General features: G+C 44.5%; 1 long non-coding RNA gene across 2 annotated transcripts; it reads left to right on the forward strand.

The window, feature by feature from the left end:
* Positions 1-3718: 3718 nt before the first annotated feature.
* On the forward strand, positions 3719-17029 carry LOC310764017. Of its 2 annotated transcripts, none has more exons than XR_014548977.1 (4): positions 3719-4475; positions 13169-13249; positions 14092-14220; positions 16460-17029. It is a non-coding gene; the product is annotated as an uncharacterized lncRNA (long non-coding RNA). The 2 variants fall into 2 exon arrangements; XR_014548978.1 differs by having other exon boundaries at positions 3719-4199.
* The last annotated feature ends 831 nt before the right edge of the window (positions 17030-17860 follow it).

Here is a 17860-nt window from a genome sequence, read left to right on the forward strand (position 1 = left end):
AGTTGGCACCCCTGGCCAAACTTACAAACATTGTGAAATTATACTTGTTGCACAGCCCAATATGGAAAATCTTAGGGCAATTTATGTGACATATTTTGCCTTGCAAATACACATGCAACTGCGTTCTGACAAAACAGAGACCATCTTTTCAACAGAACTGAAAGAACTTATTCTCACCCATTGCCCTTCAACATGACCTACATTGGCCCTGTGGTCCATTCATATAAGGTCCCACAAAAATCAATCCTAGAGCAAACCCACACAGAAAATAGTCTTAGGCCCAATTTGGCATGATCAGTGGGTTTGTCAGTTCATTAATTCCATCTTTGGAAGAAAATCAGTTAGTGAAGTGCCGTATTTTTTGCTCTATAAGACTCACTTTTTTCCTCCTAAAAATATGGGGAAATGTGTGTGCGTCTTATGGAGCGAATGCAGGCTGCGCAGCTATCACAGAAGCCAAAACAGCAAGAGGGATTGCTGCTTTCACTGTGCAGCGATCCCTCTTGCTGTTCTGGCTTCTGAGATTCAGAATATTTTTTTTCTTGTTTTCCTCCTCCAAAAACTAGGTGCGTCTTGTGGTCTGGTGCATCTTATAGAGCGAAAAATACAGTAAATCTGTGTTTGCTGGAGCTAGGGGAGGTGAGAAGTAGAATTCTGGATAACACCAAGTCACAATATTGTGGTATTAACCACAATAACAGGTGGTGAATATCAGGATCTACCCTTGCACGGTGAAACTTTTTTAAAAAATGCTTAAGAATATAGGAACATTTCACTAGATTTGAAAATAGATTGAACCAAGAAAAAAATGATTTTTCTAATATATTAGACTCTACAATGTTTGTACAGGAAGGCACTGTCTAATACAGATAGATATTGGAAGTTTAATGCTGTGAAGGCCATGTTGAGGCCTATGATGTGGGCATGTCCAGCATTATAGTCTTTTTGGTCTAAAGCTGTTTTTGTATAACTGCTGTACTGGCAAAATGTTTGATATTTGCAGATGTTCATGTAATTTTAAACTATATTCCTATAGTGTGGAGATTAACAATGGGATATAAAAGTGGATGTTGTGAGCCCTTATGGTTGCCAAGAGACTTACTTCAAGCGTGGAAGGATAAATATTTGAATATATTTTTAATGAATGCCAATTTCACGTGGATACCTATTTGGATAGCTGGAGAGCTTAAATCAACTTATATGTTTAATTTCAGCTGAAAGTATTAATGGCTGTTGTGTTCCCAATGTGAGCTGGCAGTGTGTATTATTGCTGTCTGTGTGTGTTCTCTCTTCTTTTAAAATCACGGAATCACAGAATTGTAGAATTGGAAGGGACAATGAGGATCATCTAGTCCAACCCCCTGTAATGCAGGAATCTTTTTGCCCAACATGAGACTCAAACCCACAACCCTGGGATTAAGAGTCTCATGCTCTACCAACTGAGCTATTCCAAGTGCCTGACTGAGCTTTCACCCCCTTCTTTGTTAAATTTGTCACTTAAAAAATAAATATTAAAAAAGGATTTACCCTTCTGCAAGGGAAATATTCTGGGGGTTCCCCCAAGCTTTTTGAAAATTAGAGTTTTTTACAGACACCTCTATATCCAGGCAACCAAGATGCATTATCATAGTATGAAGGTATATTCCAGCCAGGCAAAAGTTCTTGAGGAGGGCATGGAAAAGGGCTGGTGAGGGGTGTAGTCTGGGAAGGGGAGCCTGTGGAAGGGTCTCAAAGGCCAGAGAGACATGGAAGGACACATTTTGCCCCAAGGTCTGAGGCTTTATTATTGATAGCCAGCTTAGAAGCTGTTCCAACAGCAGTTGCTTGCATTTCCAGCAGCCCCAGCCCCACCCCACATTAACAGACCTGGATTGCATAGCAACATAACCCCCTCATTACTTTGTTTTAAGTCTATTAATATAAAAACAAATAGTAGAAACACAAATATTAGATTCCCGACAACCTCTTATTTGTGAACTCTCTTCTGTTTATTCAGCATCTTTTTAGTCGTCTCCAAGTTTGGCAAAGAGAGCAGCACCCTCGTGTGGAAATTTGTAGCATGAACGTCCAACACATATTGCAGACATTGTCCGTGAATGGAGAATGGGTTGTTTCAGTTGCATCGCATCATATTGATTTGTTGCAATGTCATTTCTCAGATTGCTTGTCATATATGACTGAACCGCCAGACAGAAAATGGCTTCCTATAATATGGCAAGTTGAAGCTGCAGAGAACCATTCATCTGAAACAGTAGCCCACAGATTGTCCCTCACTGCCTGGTTGGTCCGCATTCCCTGCTGTACTCTAATTTGAGGTGAGAAATGATGGGCAGCAACATGGACACAGCCCAACTGTGAGAACCAGGCCATATGATCAGCTCGCCCTGTGTCATAGCCACAGACACCAAGAGCCACATTCAAAAATATCTCATAGGGAAACGTTTCCTGAGCATAACACCTCAGGTAAGATAGTTCATATTTACATGCTCCTGCATGTTCAATAAGAAATCCCTCTGTGAAAAAACAAAAAGCTTTAAGAAAAAGCCTTCTCCCTGGGGTTCAGTGTGAGGGAGCACTCCATGCAGTCTTTCATTTACATGTCAAAGGTCCCAATTGCACTATATATTTAAAACTATATCATACCACTTTAAACAGCCATGGCTTCTGCCACACACACCAAAGAATCCTGGAAACTGTAGTTTGTGAAGAGTGCTGATAGTTGCTTGAAAGCCCCCCTATTTCCCTCACAGAGCTATAATTTCAAGAGTGATTTAACAGTCCATCCCTCTTCCTAGGGAACTCTGGGAATTGTAGTTTTGTGGGATAAACATTGTTGTTGTTTAGTTGTTTAGTCGTGTCTGACTCTTCGTGACCCCATGGACCAGAGCACGCCAGGCACTTCTGTCTTCCACTGCCTCCCGCAGTTTGGTCAGACTCATGTTTGTAGCTTCAAGAACACTGTCCAACCATCTCGTCCTCTGTTGTCCCCTTCTCCTTGTGCCCTTAATCTTTCCCAACATCAGGGTCTTTTCCAGGGAGTCTTCTCTTCTCATGAGGTGGCCAAAGTATTGGAGCCTCAGCTTCAGGATCTGTCCTTCCAGTAAGCACTCAGGGCTGATTTCCTTAAGAATGGATAGGTTTGATCTTCTTGCAGTCCATGGAACTCTTAAGAGTCTCCTCCATAGGGATCTCCTAAAAACTATAAGCAGCCTCAAACAACTACAGTTCCTGGGCTTTGTGGGAAGCCAGTGAGAGACTGTAGTCTGAGGAGGGCAGGGTTCAAGAAGAGCCCTAAGGAACTCAGGTTCTGCAGCCCTGCCATACTAACCTTCATATTTGATCTTTCCTTCCTGATTAAGAGCTCTGTGAACCCTTGACACTTTGCACGTTTAAATACAATGCATGTTAATACAAAAAGGGCGTAACCTTTTATCGATTTCTCCTCTGTCCCCCGGAGCCTATATAGCAATAGCAATCCATTACACAAATGTTGCCAGTCAAGCGACTATTCATTTAGCCACCAGTTCAAAGCAAATCAAGTTAATAGGAATTTTGAGTAGGATTTGTAGACTACTTTTCACAACCGAGGGATGAAGGCAGATGTCAGTGAAACTTGCTCGCTTCAAGGCAGGGTGGCTTAAGTATGCCTTTGGTTCCCTCTGCTGGATATTGAAAATAGAGCATGACTATTCTGAGACATTGTGGGGATAATTGGGGACTTGTGTTTTTAATGATATGCAAGCTAGGCCCATTCTGAAGTAAGGGAAGTACTCAGTGCTGGCATCAGATATCAGAAGAGAAGCAATGTGTATTTATATATTGCCATAAATGTGGCTCACACATCAGTCTGCTTAACTTGTCCCAGTTCATCCAGCAGGGTCAAGTATCCCACGTGGTTTGTCTCTGTGTAACTATGAAACTGCTGTCAGTGCTGCAAAGATAAATCCTACCATGGGAGGTGACTCAGATGAATGGCTTGTTGGATGGAGCAGTTGCCACAGAGGCCATTTTGAGTAACTCCTGCAGGGCAGCCATTTTGTTTGAAGTAGCTCACAGGGTCATTTTTCCAGAGTAGCTTGTTATCCTCTACACTCGCATTAAATCATTCACCCTCTCCGTTCCCATCGTTACTACTTCCAGAATACTCATGACTTATCTCTCCATTATGCCAAGGTGCAGAGACTAGCCACACTCATTTTGTAAGTAAACAAAAGTAACAAGTTGCTCGTTAATTATTATTAACGACAAAGGTAAAATCAGGTAAAAGTTGGTCCACCCACTTCTGCCTCTGGCACTGTCCACTGCTGGCACGTGGTCCTAGGAAAGTTGCCCATGAGGGAATTCAGTCCTTAGGTTGAAAAAGGTCCCCATCCGCATAAATTCAGCCTGGGGTTAAATGAAAGGTCAAGGATTTGTAAGACGGCGTGTGTGAGGTGTGGCTGTACATAGAAAGCTTTGACTTGTACTACACAAAGGTAAATACTATACGTAAATTGATGGCTATTTCTTTAAGACTTACGGTGTATGCAACACTTTTTCTGTCTTGCTGCAGTTCATCTTCCATCAAAAACAATGTTATCCATCTCATTGTCTGCTGTGGCAAAATTACACAACGGACTTAATTAATTACAGAAATTGCATAGCTTACAAAATTAATTACAGAAAAATGTGACCACATTTTTTCAAGACAAAGGAAACTCAATGTAAATTTGGGGTGGGGGAAGACAGAATGTGATCAGTCATGTATCATTTGCAGGCTGAAAGCAACAACAGCATCAAATATAATCATATTACCTGCCTTGATTTCTGTTCTGGACATGGACAAATAAGCAAACCCCTGCAATTTCTGCTCTTATTTATGCAAGAAATTTCCGACATCCCTATTCTATATTATAGCCTTATATCTGCTTTATTAAATGTAACTGTCATGGCTTCCTCCAAAGAATACTGGGAGTGGAAATGCCATGAGGGTGGTAATACTTTGAGATTCCTCACAGAATTATAATTCCCAGAGATCCCTGAGGGGAGAGAAAGTCTATTAAGCCAATTTTAGTCAGTGAGGTAAGATAAACCTTCAGAGTTTGGATTGTGGGAGGATTGTTTTCTACATTCTTGAGTGCAAGATAAAGATATTTCTTTGTACTCACATATTCACTTACCTTACACTTACAAACTCATTCCTGAATTCAGTTGCTCTGAACACTGTAGCTAATACCCGCATTTTTTAAGGACATGCATTCTGCCCATGATCATTAAAGCCAACTACTAAATGGTGTCATACTGTATTAGCCCAAATGATACATACAGGCAACCAGAATCTGCTGGATGTTTAAACTTTTCTTTTTAGTAAAAAAAAAGGAAATTCTGCATGTCCCGCTGGGACTATGCAACACTATCTAAGAGACCAGGCAGAACATCTGCACACTGATCCCCACTTTCAAAGATAACCGTGCCCCTTGCTAAGCAGCCACCAGGCATCTCTGAAAAGTTACAAATTGACAACATTCAGAGGAATATTCTTCATTCCTAAGCATATCACTTACGCCCCCTGGCACAAAGCGCATCCTGTCTTATTAACGTCTTTGACATTTTCTAGTGAAGAAGCCTAGGTGAAAAACAGAATGGTGAGTGGGGGGAAGGGAGGCAATCGGTTTCCGTTAGATTACAGGAAGAATAGAACTACAGAGATTCATTGTAGTCCCAGCAACCATAGTGTCCTTATTTATTTAAAATATTTGTCACCAACTCCTTCATTGCCAAAGCAAGCCTGGAGCGGGTTTCATTAATATCAAGCACACAGCACATATGAAAACAAAAGAGGCACAGAATATACACAGGTAACAAAAGAAACAATGATGGACCGTAAGTCCTCGCCTAAAAGCCTGGCAAATAAGCAGATCTTCAGCTGATGCTGAAAACTGACAGGAATCAGTGCCAGCAATATCTGAGAAGGAAGGGGTGCCATGAATGAGGTGCCACTACTGAGAAGTCCCCCTCTAATGTGTGGAGAATTAGACTCTAGTTCCAATTTGCAGAGTATGTGGAAGACAGCCCTGGGTTGTTTGACCCTTTAGTTCTCTTTCCAACAAAAACTACGCAAGACACGCTCTTATAAAGAACATCTAACTTGTAGCTAGTGTACTTGCAGTTGAAGATTAAATATATATACCACGCAGGTGGATGTTTCTTTTAGTTGCTAAAACATCTTACATACACTAAACTGTTACAGACTAACAAACATTTACAGACTGGCTGACATTCTTGACTCTGAGGCAGACAGCAGCACAACACAACATACCTGCTGCTGTGTTAAGACTCCCCAGATTGTTAATGACTGAACCAAATGACAACAACTGCCTCATGCACATGGCATCACTGGGCTCTACAGCCCTTTTAAACCTTAACCCTTTACATATGCATTTTGGATGCTAACATTCCACATAATGTTGCCTCAATCTGGCTTTCAGTTAATTGTAGCATAGTTAAGAGAGGCTGCCCTGTAGATGATGACTCGACTAGGAGCTGAATACAGGCAGTGAGATGGCATCTGCCAGTACACTCAAGGACAGCAGGCTAGTTTAGGAGGTATATGTCAAACCTGTGGCACACATAGCTCCCTTTTTAACAGAGGGGACTGGCTAGGAAACCCACAAGGAACAGCTTGGACAGGAGCTGCCACAGCTTCCCCCCAACCCCACAAAAATGTGTCTGCCGCCTCAGGCAGTTGCCTCACTTTGCCTAACAGTAAGGTTGGCCCTGCACAAGAGATCTATAAGATCCAAGCCAATGTGTCCAACAATACTGTATGTCAAACATTTTAATACAGTTACAGATAGGTAGCCGTGTTGGTCTGCCATAGTCAAAACAAAAAAAAAAATTCTTTTTTTTTCTTTTTTTTTTCCAGTAGCACCTTAAAGACCAACTAAGTTAGTTCTTGGTATGAGCTTTCATGTGCATGCACACTTCTTCAGATACACACTTCTTCAGATACTTCAGATACGTATCTGAAGAAGTGTGCATGCACACGAAAGCTCATACCAAGAACTAACTTAGTTGGTCTTTAAGGTGCTACTGGGAAAAAAAAAATTTTTTTTTTATTTTAATACAGTACCACCTTATCCTTCCATCTTCAAAGCTACTCTCCATGGTGCTTGTCATGGTACCATCTTCTGAACCATGACAGGGCCTTTTTGGTAGTAGCACCAAGATTAAAGAAGCCTGATTGGCACCCTCTCTAGCAGTGAAGATATTCCACTTTCACCAAGGTGCTTTAACCATTCTCTTGTGGTTTGTGATGTTGCTGCTCCTGTTTCTTTTAGGTCCCTGTTTTACTAACAGCCTTTTATTGCTGTGATTTTATTGTGTGCTGTTTTTAAATTCTTGTAAGCAGATTGGGGAACCTTGTTGTTGAAAGGTGGGTGTGATGGGATGGTGAGCTGCTTGTGCGTAAAATCCTGATCCCTCAGAGTTTGGCTAAGTTCCCAAACCTCTGTCTGTGACGGAGCTCCTTAAGCATGGCTCCATCAATCGCTCGTTGAATCGGACAGTGGGCGTTTACGGAACTTCTTCCAGCATAAAAGCTCCTTGACGGAAACGCGTCTTCTGGACTCTCGGCGTGACAGTTTCCGCCGAGGAGTGGGTGTGCCTACGGGAGGTCCTGAAACCTCTCCACTGTTCCCGCTTGAAGTATCTCTGAGCTCTCCCTCCGACTCACTTTCCCTTGTAACTCCACTTCTCCCCCTGCTGGTCCCCTCCTCCGCTGAGTGGTCTCGCTCACCCTCCATGAGCCCTTTCACCTCCTTCGTCTCAGATGACAGTTCCCTGACATCCACCTCCCCTCTAGGGCCCCCTTCACCCCCTTCCCTCCCCTCCTCTGCGGGAGGCGAGGGAGCAAAACCCCTGAAGGAACCTCCCTCATCTTCCGAAGTTTCGAACACTTCCCTCCACCTTTTGCTGTTCCCGGTTTCCAAGTACTCCTCCTCCTCGGAGTCTGTACCCTCTTCCAACTCCGATTCCCTGAATCCCTCCAGTTCCTCCTCATCGTCGGTGGTGCCAAAGTACTCCCTCCGGAACCTCGCTACTGGTTGAGGTTTCCTGGGGAACCTTTGGTGGAACGTTTCGATCAAGACCTCGTCATGGACCTCCTCTGCCTTCACCCAGGTGTTTTCCGACTCCGGTTCCCCTTCCCACGCGACCAAATACTCCACCTGATTACCCTTCCACCTGGAGTCGATGATTTCCGCCACATAGTTGCGGCTTTCCCTTTCTTCTATGGCTGGCCCCCGTGTGGATACCCCTTCACCTTCCCCCCTGTATGGTGACAGTAATGACCTGTGGAATACTGGGTGCAGTTTCATGTGGTTCGGTAACCGGAGTCTGAAAGCCACTGGGTTGACCTGTTGGATGACCTCAAATGGTCCCAATCTTTTGGGTCTCAATTTCTTGCAACTACCCTTGAACGGCAACCCTTGGGTTGATAGCCAGACCCGACTCCCCACCCTAATTGTTTCACCTTCCCTTCTGCTCTTGTCTGCCTGCCTCTTATATTCTTCTTTGGCCCTTTCTAAGTTGTGTTGGAGTTGACGATGGATCGCTTCCATTTCTTCTACAAAAAGTTCAGCGGCCGGAACACTCCATCTCTCTCCTCCTTCCCCTGGAAACGCCCTGGGGTGGCACCCATAATTAGCCAAAAAGGGGCTCATCCCGGTGGACACATTCTCTGCATTATTGTAAGCAAATTCCGCTAGTGCCAACTTTTCGACCCAATCGTTTTCTCTGTCATTGACATAACACCTCAGGTATTGTTGAAGGATACCGTTTGCCCTCTCCGCCTGCCCATTGGTCTCAGGGTGCCTGGCAGTCGAAAAGTTGACCTCTACGTGCAACAAGCTCATAAGCTTCCTCCAGAATCTGGACGTGAACTGTTTCCCTCTGTCGGAAACCAGCCTCAAGGGGGCGCCATGCAGCCTAAAAATATGTTCTACAAACAATTTTGCTGTCTCTTCCGCCGTGACTGCATGTGAGCAAGCTACAAAGTGACCCATCTTAGTTAACTGGTCTACTACGACTAGTATGGCGGTTTTCCCCTGGGATTTGGGCAGATCAGTCATAAAATCTATCGACACCGCCTCCCACGGTCGTTCTGGTGTGGGTAACGGTTCTAAATACCCCGCTGGTGCCCGCCTTTCTCCTTTGGCTCTCTGGCATTGGTCACACCTTCTCACATACTCCCGTACATCCTCCCTCACCTTGGGCCACCAAAACTCCCTGGTCACCAACCACATGGTCTTGTGTTGCCCAAAATGCCCCACTGTGGGATTGTCGTGCAGCTGTTTGAGTACTCTCCCCCTCAATTCCCCTTCGGGTATATATAGCGCCCCTTTGTAATACAATGCCCCGTTTCTTTCTTCAAAACCTCCGGGGTCTTCTCCCTCTCCCCTTAAACCTCTGAGCTTATCCTGGGCGTACTCATCATTTACCGTTCCCTCTACCAGTTCTCTTTGCCCCACCCAGGCCGCACCACACACCCAGTGGTCCTCTGGGATAATATGTCTCTCTTCTGGCGCTCCCTCCCCCTCCAAATATTCAGGTTTGCGAGAGAGAGCGTCCGCTCTGATGTTTTCTGGACCTGGCACATAGCAGATTTCAAAATGGAATTTGGAGAACTCCTGGGCCCATCTCACTTGTCGTTGGTTGAGCACTCGTGCCGTTCTCCAATACTCCAAATTCTTGTGGTCCGTACATACTTGTACCTTATGCTGTGCACCAATTAGTAAGTGTCTCCATCTCCGGAACGCTTCGTGAATGGCGAGTAGTTCTCGGTCATATACCGGGTAGTTCCTCTCGGATTTGTTCAGCTTACGCGAAAAGAAGGCACACGGTCTCCATTCCGACTTATTGCTCCCTGGCTGAAGCAGCACCGCCCCCACCGCGCAGTCTGAGGTATCAGTTTCCACTCTCATGGGTTTTTGTAAATCCACATGCAGGAGCTGTTCTTCCGAAGCGAATGCCTTTTTCAATTCCTCAAAAGCGTGCTCCGCCTCCGCCGTCCAAACGAATTTCTTCTTGCTGCTCAGACAGTCCGTGATGGGAGCCGTTAAGTGGGCAAAGTTCTTGATGAATTTACGGTAAAAGTTCCCAAACCCTAAGAACCTTTGCACATCTTTTTTCGTTTTCGGTGTCTTCCATTCCAGCACCGCCTGTACCTTGCCTGGATCCATGGCTAATCCCTTGTCTGATAGGCGGTACCCCAGGAATTCCACCTCCTTGGCGTGGAACTGACACTTCTCCAATTTCACCCACAACTGGTTTGCTTGCAGCTGGCTCAGCACTTCCCTGTTTAATCTCGCTGGAAAACATCAAATCCATGGCGCGAAAAAACTTCCTCGCGTCCTTCAGCATGTCACTATTCCCTGCCATCAGGGGCCGGACCCAGTCTCTCGCCCCCCCTTCGAGATGGCCAATCACAAACGCCACTCGCGATGCCTCATCGGGAAAGTCGTTAAACTGCAGTTCAAGAGCATACTGCATCTCTGTCCTAAAGGCTTGGTAGTTCCTGGGGTCCCCCCCAAACTTCTGCACCATTCCTGGCATCTTTCTTGCTAGTGTAGCGCCTTTTGCCTTTTCTGCATCCTGCGCCCTCCTTTCTTCTAGCCTCGCCGTTTGCATTGCTAGCTGGAGTTCCAAAACTCTGCACCTTTCTTCCAGAGTTGGACCTTCTCCAGCTCCTGCTGCTCCTCCGGCTCCAGCTGGGTTGCTCATGATGCCTCTCTGCACAAGCTGCTTTCAGGGACTGTCCGATTGCTGTGATGGGATGGTGAGCTGCTTGTGCGTAAAATCCTGATCCCTCAGAGTTTGGCTAAGTTCCCAAACCTCTGTCTGTGACGGAGCTCCTTAAGCATGGCTCCATCAATCGCTCGTTGAATCGGACAGTGGGCGTTTACGGAACTTCTTCCAGCATAAAAGCTCCTTGACGGAAACGCGTCTTCTGGACTCTCGGCGTGACAGTTTCCGCCGAGGAGTGGGTGTGCCTACGGGAGGTCCTGAAACCTCTCCACTGTTCCCGCTTGAAGTATCTCTGAGCTCTCCCTCCGACTCACTTTCCCTTGTAACTCCACTTCTCCCCCTGCTGGTCCCCTCCTCCGCTGAGTGGTCTCTCTCACCCTCCATGAGCCCTTTCACCTCCTTCGTCTCAGATGACAGTTCCCTGACAGTGGGGTAGAACATTTAATAATAAATAATACATTTTCTCAGATATCTTTTCTTTCCCCAACCCCTCAAAAAAGTAGGAAAGGGAAACCATAGTCTGTCTTCATAAACAACTGACAATATCATTCATTACAAAAAGTACATCTATTCATGGCCTGTACTGAGGACCTAAAAGGACTAGTCGTTTTATTTGTGTGCCCAACTTTATCTATTCCAGAGACAGAGACATCCTATCTTTAGGAAGGGAGAATTAGCTCAACAGTTTTGGAGTCTCACTAAAGAGCAGTAAATTGCCAATTATTGTATTTTTGGTTCTTACATTTTTACCGCCTTGGGGAGGGAGGCACAATTTAACTTTTCTGCCTCAGGCTTGCTCAGAGGACAAGGTGCATTCCTAATGCCCAACTTGCTGCTGTACATTTTCCCCGTCTTAGCTTCCTCTTAAGAAAGCCATAAATTATTCCAGAAACCAATGGTCATCCAATGAATCTGAATAGTGGGGAACTCAGGACAGACAGAAGGGAATACTTCTTTGCACGGCACCAACTTAAATGATAAAATCCACTACCACAAAAGGAAGTGATGGCCACCAATTTGGGTAGCTTTAAAAGGAGATTAGACAAATTCATGGAGTATAGGGCCATCAATGGCTACCAGTCTTGATGGCTATGGCTACCTCCAAGTTCAAAGGCAGCATGCTTCAGACGACCAGTGACTGGGGAACAGCAGGCGGAGAGGACAGTCCTTTTCTGCTCCCAGGCTGTCCATAGGCATCTGATTGGCTGCTGTGGAAAACAGAATCATGAACTAAACAGGCCTTGTTCTGATCCATCAGAGCTCTTCTTATGTTCTGGAGTCTTTTGTTGCATACTCTGCATTTCTCAAATCATTCTGAGCTTTCCTCACAGCCCATCTTCAAATATCTTAAGGGATGCCCCATGAAAGATGGAGCAAGCTTGTTTTCTCGTGCTCTGGAGGTCAGGACTCGAACCAATGGCTTGAAGCTACAAGAACGGAGATTCTGACTAAACATCAGGAAGAATTTTCTGGCCGTAAGAGCTGTTCAACAGTGGAATGGACTCCCTTGGAATGTGGTAGACTCTCCTTCCTTGGAGGTTTTTAAGCCGAAGCTGGATAGCTATCTGTCATGGATGCTTCAGCTGAGATTCCTACATTGTCAGGGATTGAACTAGAAGACCCTCAGGGTCCTTTCCAACTCTACAATTCTATGATTCTCCCTATGCTTGTATTTCCAAAACCAGTTTTCCACCCTCTGGAGGACTCCCCAACTCCCACAATGCCCTCCTCTCAGCCACCATAGGTTTAGAATGCATCTTGTAACTGCAACAGTACTGAAGTCACTGAGGCTACCCTAACAGTCCCTAACAGGGTACTCTGAAGTTTTCCCCAGTTCCAATCCGATTCCTCTTTCACTGAGTGTGATAGCGCTTTTTAAAGCCCCATGCTAGCCAGTCTCTCTCTCTCTCTCTCTCTCTCTCTCTCTCTCTCTCTCTCTCTCTCTCCCCCTTTCTCTCTCTCCCCCTTTCTCTCTCTCTCTCTGAATACCTCAGAGGAGCTACTTTGTTTAGAGGACCTGATCTTTTGCACTCCTCTCCCACTGACTCTTGCTCAATTCTGTGGAGGCTCACCAATCCATTACAAGCTGCTGCTAACGCATCTCTCTCCTTGTGTACACATTGCAGCCAGAATTGTATAATTAGATATTCAAGGGCAAATGCTAACAGCCATTCTCTATCCTGGCAATTCTGAAAGAATAGAAAATATATTTTCAACCTGTAGTTCACGGCCACATTGTGCATACTATAGTTAAGCTAGCAGGACACCCTACTAAGAGCTAGTACTTAACAACATATTAAAAGAGAGCAAGAGATTGCCAGTGGAATAAGTGGAGAAAGGCTGAATGTTGTTCTCGACCTTCCCTCTTTTTTCCCCTTCACAGGTTGCCACATGGACATTTCTAAACAGGAATCAAAAACAAAGGCAGGGACATTTTTGCAAAAGAGCTGGACTACAGCAATAGGTGAGCAATGGATTGCAAAGGCATTTTCAGAAGTCTCAGAAATATGAACTTGGACAACTTGATATTAACCTTGGACCAACAGAGATGTCCTCAGTTCAGAAGCAGAAGAGCAACAGAAATTGCCAGACTTCCAGAGATCAAAGCTATTGACATCCTTGGTATAACCAGTAGCAATGTTGAATCTATAAAAAAAGCTGTGGAAATATGGATTTATTGCCAGGATACCTCATTCTGAATGGCACGCCATGTCCATTAAACTTTAATTAGTTTAATGTTAAGTAAACGTCCAGTGCGCTTCCAACACCATAAATCTTATCTCAGCAGAGAATTTCGTGCAGAGGTTGAAGAAGGCAGGAGAGTCAGTACCTTTCAATGAAGAATCCTGGAGCAAGTACTTTGGAACTCAGGGAAAAAACTTTATTTACAAAAGAAAAACGCTGGCGATAAAGCACACATGCTTTTATCTCCGGCATAAAGAAAACTTTACTCTAAACTTAACTCATATCAGCAAACACGCCCATGGCCACAAACTGAGTCTGCGAGTCAGGTCAAGGGGGGGGGAAACACACGGGTGAACTGACTATTTATACAAACTAACTCACATTCCTGGATGCTTAATGACTTCCAGCTGCTCAGTGATTAGAGCGACTTGTTACCTCTTAACCCTTTAGTACCAACACGCTATACGTAGAAAAAAATGGCAGCATCCACGCATGAGAGAGAGAGAGAGATCAGCAGGTTTAGAGGAACACCAAAGTTTGCAAAAAGAAAAAAAGCTTTCACTTTAACCTATGAGAATTAAGCATACACAATGAGCATAGAGTTCTGACTTTCTGTTGCAGGGGTCAAAAAATGGTTGTATGTGGAATGGCATATACGGACACAAGCCCTGGCTGAAACCCTGGACAGGAACACTCCATGCAGCAACATTTTGTTGCAGGTTCCATTTATAAGCACAAGTTCCATCACAGGTAAGTAGTTAACCTAAAAATACATCTCTGCAGGCACCTACAATGCTACTGGCTTTAGGCACCTGATCTGCTGAATATTCAGAATATCATTTAAAATTCCAAGTCAGAGAACTTTTGAGGGAAATGGCTTCCAGAGGAATAGCCACATCAAGCCTCCTGCAGCAAAAAAAAGAGAGAGTCTGGTGGCACCTTAAAGACCAACAGATTTATTATGGCATAAAGTTTTGTGGACCATAGTCCACTTCATCAGATGCAGAAGACTTTAACAAACAATTGTCTTTGCTATAGTCATTATAACTATCCTACTCACTATGCTGTTCTAGCCATGTAACAAGTGGAAAGGGACTCTCGGCAGTGGAAGGCACAAAAGTTTATAGAACAATGAGACTGATATCCCACATTTTCCCATGGTATGTTGGGTGGATTTGGAGTCCAGCCAACAAAGGTTATGGGCCCAGCACACTTCCACTGTCCAGCTCTGCTAATTACTTACTGTATGTAAGTAAACATGGTGGCACTATCATTGAGATCCTCTTTCTGTAGCTTGATAAGTTAAGGGCACAAATGTAATGAAAGAGAGGGGGAGTCTTGCTGCAGGGGGAATCAGTGGCATAGCGTGGGTTGTCAGCACCCGGGGAAAGGCAAGTAATTTGCACCCCCTAACCCATGGATTTGCGCCCCCTAACCCTAACCCCCAGATGTTGCGCCCGGTGCGGCCGGCCCCCCCTGCACCCCCCACGCTATGCCACTGGGGGGAATAGTAGATAGTGAGAAGAGAGAAACTCTGTTTCCTCCTTTAAAGAAACTGGAGGTGCTCGTGCAACCTTTCATTGTTGTTTACTTTTACAGTGGTACCTTGTTTCTCAAATGCCTTGGTACTCAAACAACTTGGAACCCAAACACTGCAAACCTGGAAGTAAGTGTTCCGGTTTGCGAACCTTTTTCAGAAGCCAAACGTGCTCCGTTTTGAGTATTACGCTTTCGATTTGAGTGCCACACTTCCGTTTTGAGTATTACACCAAGGTCTGTCAGTTTTTGCTATTTATTTTGCATTTTTGCTTTTGCAGCTCTTTTTTGTTGTTTTTGTGACTGTGTGGAACCCAGTTCAGCTACTGATTGATTGCTTGTGTGACTGCCGTATATTGTTGCTTTCATTTTATGGATCAATGGTCTTGTTAGATAGTCAAATTCATGTTAAATTGCTGTTTTAGGGGTTGTTTTTAAAACTCTGGAATGGATTAATCCATTTAGCATTACTTTCTATGGGAAAGCGTGCCTTGGTTTTGGAACGCTTTGTTTTTGGAATGGACTTCCGGAATGAATTAAGTTTGAGAACCAAGGTACCACTGTACTTTTCAAAAGCCACATGACCACACCCACTTTCTTTTTTAAAAAAGTAATAATTGTTTAAATGAAAACAATTCAAAATTGCTGTAGGTATTATGGGGGGAGGTGAGTATGCAGCTTCCCACTGGCACCATCCAACAGACACCAGCAGTGCTGGTTTCTCTCTTGGGGGGCTTCTCCAGTGTATTGGTCAAAGTTACTACAAAACCTGCCAAGCTGTTTTGACCAGAGGTGGGCCACACACACAAATGTGCATCAGTGGCAACTCATCAACAAAACTGCCTCCAAGCCTCTGCAAAGCTTGAGTCGGCACACTCAAGGCCACGTTGCTCCAGCCCAGCGCGTTTCAGCACTGGAAAAGATCCCAAGTTTGAAAGCCAATATAAACAATCATTTAGACAAAGTAGAGGGAGCAAATACAAATGCCCAGATTTCCTGCCAGGCTCAAAGAGCTCCCTGCTTGCCCAGTGGATTAAGGATGATGGAGGAAAGGAATTAATTCCTTTAGTGTAATTAACAACTGGGCCAGTTCTGGAGGATCTTGGGCTGGTAATGAACCATGGCACCACTTTAATTTCTTCCTTGCCCCACCGTCTTGTTATTAAAACCAAGAATAGGTTCCATCAAATATCCCTTAAAGGGAAAAAGGGAAAGAGAGAGGGGAATGGAGCCGGATTTGTCTCAATGGAACATGATAAATTAGACTTTGCAGGATAAAGGGAGAAGGGGCGAAGGGGAGGGCACGGACTGTGAATTTCTATATACATGCTATGTAGAGTGTGTGGTATATATACCTACATATATTCTCTTTTGGAATGACCTCCTTATGCCCCATCCATCAGCCTGGGGTTGGTTTATTCTAACTAGCAGATTCTTTTCTTCTGTCTAACAGGCCCATCAGACACAATCTGCATGCCAATTACTGGAACAGACCCCCTGATACTGAAAAATGGAAATTAGCTGTCAAGGCAAGGCATCAGCTGAGCAGTTCCGATTGCTTGCTCTCTGTCTGTGGCTCATATCCATATCCACTCTGTTCTGTCTGCTGCTCCAACAAGGGAGCCCCCACTGGAAAAAGTAATCTAAAAAAAAATTTTTTTTTCTAAAACACCTACCACACTTTATTGTTATTCGTATTAGTTGCCAACATTGGGGCACAATGTGAAATTCACCAGAGGGCAAGAGCCGTTTGGAGGGGAGAGAAAGGAACTCTGATAATTGCATTTTGGTGCTAGGCAGATCAAGCAATCCAATAAAAGGACACTCAAAGGAAATGCTAATGTAGGACAAGTGGAACAAGCAAGCAAAATGGCTTCTGCACACTCAAATCTTACTCAGCTTCCCCCTTTACATAGTCATGCCTGGCCCAGCTGTCCTGGCATAAGTGATGGGCAATGCTCTGTATGTGTACATGCGGATACATGGAGTCTCAGTTGTCACAGCAGCAGTGCTAAAACAAGGTCTCATGGCTTATGTGTATTCGCCCTTATCACAGGACATTCTGATTTTGATATTACACTTTCCAGATCTTTAAAAGCGACCTGCTTGTCCATCGTCTACTTCTGGATCGACAGCACAAAGGCCTGGAGTGTTGTTAGTGTTGTAATTTTTGAAAGTTGCTATATTGCACTAGCTAAGAGTGGGAGCTGGGATTCTCGTTTCAGCTAGGAACTTGCCAAGTGGACTTAGACAAGGCTCTGTTTTCCCAGCTTTGGCCTACATACACACATACACACACACAATCCCCTGAGGCACAGACATGATCAGTGCTTTTTTCTGGGGGAACACAGGGGTATCCATACCCCTAAACATTTTGTGAATCTAAGTTTGGCCTCATTGAGGGGCAGTATTTCAATATGAGTAGGAAAATGAGAGTACCCCTAAACATTTTTTAAGAAAAAAAAGCACTGGACATAATAATGCTAACAATTATACATCAGAGCATAAATGGAGAACCTGTGGTTCCATCTATTGCCGGACTACCAACTCCCTCCACCCCTGGCCACTGCCCATGGTGACTAGGGCTCCTGGTGCTTCAAGTCCATCCTCATTTGGAGGGCCACAGCTTCCCCATCACAAGTGTTCCAAAAAATATACATGAGAAAATTTGTGTGAAGTCCTTTGAATGCACAAAAGTGCACAAAAGTGCTATGCAAATATTATTATTCATTATGTAAATATTATTATAATGCCCTCCATGACTTTGCTGCTACCCCACTTTATCTCTCTGCTTTCATATCTCTATCTATTCTTGAATGCAACCTTCTCTTCTCCAGCCCTCCCCACCGTCCGC

This window comes from Podarcis filfolensis (genome assembly GCF_964270895.1).
Source record: "Podarcis filfolensis genome assembly, chromosome: 5".
Taxonomy (NCBI): Eukaryota; Metazoa; Chordata; class Lepidosauria; order Squamata; family Lacertidae; genus Podarcis; species Podarcis filfolensis.